Consider the following 4,117-nt stretch of genomic DNA (forward strand, 5'->3'; position numbering starts at 1 on the left):
AATATTGCCACAGGGATATGAAAGACAGTTCGGGGAATATAATTAATAATGTTGTAAATATTTTGTAGGGTGTCAGATGGTCACATGTCTTGTTAGGGAGACCACTTCATGGATGGGGTAGAGGCTTGATCGCTGCACTGTACACCTGAAGCTGATGTTGTGTAATATTGCATGTCAACTATAAGTGAATATATATATGGTCACGGGACATGGAGTATAGTGTGGGAGTGGAGTCAAGGGAATTTTAATAGATATGTATGATATGGGGGGGAGTGGGGTGGTGGATGGGTGGTTGTCATTTTGAGGGGTAAAAAGTATAACTATTGCACTGTGTTGTACAGCTGAAATTAATTTAGAAAAATGTTTATTTCACAATAAAAAAAATACATTACTGAAAAAAAAAAGTACATAATCTTAACTGTCCTATAATCCAACCCCCACCTTGCTTTCTCCCACCCTTATGTAAGCTTCCCTCCTTTATTCCAAATGTATTAAAGAAACTGCAACTTGTTATTTTCTGGAGCATTTGAGATCTTGCTTCTGGCAATTGTCAATTTTGGCTCAAATAAACTCATAAAAATTCTCTACAGGTTTGGAGGTTTCTTACATAGGCAATGGCTTCCATGCATTCAGGATAAAGACCCCAACTGCCAACTAAGCCTACCTTGCCATACAGGAGCCAGCCAGAGCCTATCTCTCCAGCCTTCTCTCTCTTCTTCCCCAGGGCTCCAGCCATAGCTTCTTGCCTTCAGGTCATCCAAACACCATATCCTTGAACACTCTTTCCTTCTCTTCTCCTAAGCAATCTTAATTTTATTCATGGCCCTCCCCCCTGCTTCCTTAATGCCCTCTCAACTTGCATCCTGTACTTGGTCATTGTAGGAATTGTCACAATCATAATTAATTAATTGTATAAAATTTGGCTTCTCAACTAGAATGTAAAGTCCAAAAGATTAGGAATCAAGTCTATCTTATTCATCTGATCTTCCTGTCCCTGGAATGGGGCATGGCACCTAGTTGTTGCTCAGTAAGTTACTATTGTTAAATGAAAAAAATTCTATTCAATGCATATTTACCAGGCACTGTTCTTGTCATTTATAGATAACAGTGAGGGGGGGAAAATAAACAGAGGAAAAAAAAAATCCTTGCTGTATCGAGCTTATATTCTTCTGGGGCAAGATGTGCTACACAAGGTAACTTCATGGCATGTTTGATGGTGATAACCGCTAAGGATACAAAAGTAAAGCAGTGAAGAGGAACACGAGACATCAGGTTGTGAGCTGATATATGAAATTTTTATTATAGATTGGGTGACCAGAGAAAACCTTATTGAGAATGTGACTTTTGAAGAAAGATATAAAGGAAGTGAGACAGCTGAAAATTTGGTTATCTGGGGAAAGAGAATTTCAGGCAGACAGTACAAGTACAGCAAGTGCAAGGGCCCTGAGTTGGGAGGGCAACTTCCAGGAACAGCAAAGGAGCCGTTGTGACTGAAGTAGAGGACAAGGTAGGCAGAGTATGGTCTTTTAATTTCTTCAGTGTATCTGTGGAATCACTTACATGAGGCATTTCTTGGAGAGTGTTTCTGATCAGCAGCTATTTTAAAACCATGGGTTTCAAATAATTTTTTAAGCAGAACCCTTCCTTCAAATGAAACATGAAATGGAAGTTCAAGATAGGAAACGGAGGAGCTGGGGAAGGTGTCATTCCTTTAAGCCACACTTGTTCAAGGAATGCAGTGGAATAAGGTTTTTCCCCCACCCAGCTCAGGTTGAAACCATAGCTCTAGAATCATATAGTCTGATGCTCTGCCTAGAGCTGTGCTATTCTACAGCACACTGCTCCAGAAGTAGTCTTGTCTGGCTCCTGTAACTACAAGGAGAAATTCAGTAGATATTTACCTCTAAATTGTGAATGAAATTAGAGCCTCTACAGTTACAACCACATGGTGATGTGTGGGTCTGATATGTCCCTAGAAATTAGTTCTCTGTACTGGAACTTATTTCTTAAAAACATTTTTTAAACTTTGTCCTTTTTTGAAAAGGTGAAACAGGTCAAGGATACAAAAAGACATACACTAAAAAAGTCAGTCTCCTATGGATAACTAAATTACCTTGCATTTGTAATGGAATTTTACACACTTAAGCAGACAAACAAAAATGAACTCCTGATATAGGCAACAATATGGATGACTATCATATTGTTGAGTAAAAGGTGCCAGCCAAATGAGTACATAGGATATGACCCATGTGTATGATATTCATAAACAGGCAAAGCTAATCTTTGGTAACAGAAGATGGAATAGTGGTTAACTGGAGGAGAACAACTCACTGGAAGGATGAAAATGTTTTGTGTCTTGATCTGGATCATGGATACAAAGGCGTAGCAGATAGATATAAAAATTCACAGTGCTGGAAAGTGATTTGTGCATTTTCTCTACATAAATCATAATAATAAAGTCAGTCTCCTTCCCACTACCTATGGCTCCCAGCTACCCAGTTCTCCTCCCCAGAGGCCACTCCTCCAGTTGGGACTTCTTAATGGTCCTTTTCTTTCAGTACCTTCCACCAGGGGTGGAGTCCTGGGAGCATGCCAGGCGGCGCCAGAGGCCAAGGCTGTGGGCACTGGGCCATGTCTGGTGGGCATGCTCCTTGGCTTTCTCAGCCCCTTTGGAGCTCTGCCCCACCCATGCCTCCCTCCTCCTCTTTTTCCCTCCTTTCCTGAGAAGGCAGGGGCAGCAGTGAGAGTGGCCAGGAGGGCTGACCCTTGCTAAACAGCGCTGTCCCTCCTGGCCCTTTAGGGTGTGCCTGCCTGGAAAGGACAATGTGTGCTGATCAAGCTTAGAGTTGACATATTCCCTCCCTCTCTTATTCTCTGGCTTCTGATCCCTGGACTTATCCTAGGACTTCCTGCACCCTGGGCACTCAATCTCATTTGCTTCCCTACGGTGGGGCAGTCCTGATAATACACACTTTGTGTTTGTATATAAACAGGGCTTACTTAGCACAGTGGATGCCGAGGGCCTGTCTTATCTTCCCTCTACACCCCACCCCCCCAACTTCCAGCAGCATTCTTTGACCCTGTCCCACCCCCCAACCAAGGCTTCAGTCCAGCCAAGCCTTTTATCTTGTCATCTGGAGTCCACCCCCTACCACCACTCCCCACCCCTTCACCTCCACACCCTCACCCCCCTTCCCCAGTGCCTGAGGGCAGAGGGGCCTGAGTCAATTTGGTAAGCATTCTTGGAGCAGGGCAGAAAGTAAAGGGTACTACATGTTCCTTACCTTCAAGAATCTTCTAAAGTGTGGGAAATGGTGCACTACCCAGGCCCAATCACGATAGTTCCCAATCCAGTATTTTGTGTTAGTCCTTTGGAAGAGCCAAGCACTGACCTACGTGCTTTTCTTGCATTAAGTCTCTGAATTTTCCAAACAAGCTCAGGAGGAGGGTTATTAGCCTTATTTTGGAGATGTAGCTGAGGCCCAAGGTTTGATTGCTGGCACGTGGCTGCTAGGATTCCAACAGCCACTTCCCTAGGGAAACGCCCTATTTAGGCTGGGGGTGGGGTGGGTAAAGCGGTAGTCCGGGCACAGGAGCTGTGTCCAGCCTTGAGGTACCTTTAATCGTTCCACATCCTTTCTGCACAGTTCCCTCATGCGTCAGGGGCCTGGGAAGGGTTTAAGGCTGAAGTATGGGCTGGAGGCGGGGACTTCAGGGGAAGCCAATTCAAAGCTCCACGTGGCAGAGGAGCAGAAGGGTGCGGGGGAACCCAGGCCAAAGAGGCCCTACTGAATCCCGTGGCACTGCAAGCCTCGAGGCGTTGCTACAGGCGCGGCTGTTGCAAACCCCAGAGGTGTGAGCAAACTGCGCGGAACTACTTCCCCAGGGCAGCTTGGGGCCCAGGGTCCCGGGGACAGCCTCGCCAAGCGGCCGAGCAGGACCCGAAGCCTATCACCCGCCCCCGGGCACCACCACGTGCACCCCTCCGGGCTCGCACGCTCCGCTGCGCCTGGCTGGGGGGCCACCGGCAGGCACGCGCGCCCCCCGCGTGCACACACTCCCGGGCACGCAGACCTACGGCCCGGCTCACGTCCGCCACGCCACGCCCACCCCCGCG

This window comes from Hipposideros armiger, unplaced genomic scaffold (genome assembly GCF_001890085.2).
Source record: "Hipposideros armiger isolate ML-2016 unplaced genomic scaffold, ASM189008v1 scaffold_158, whole genome shotgun sequence".
In the NCBI taxonomy this organism is placed as follows: domain Eukaryota; kingdom Metazoa; phylum Chordata; class Mammalia; order Chiroptera; family Hipposideridae; genus Hipposideros; species Hipposideros armiger.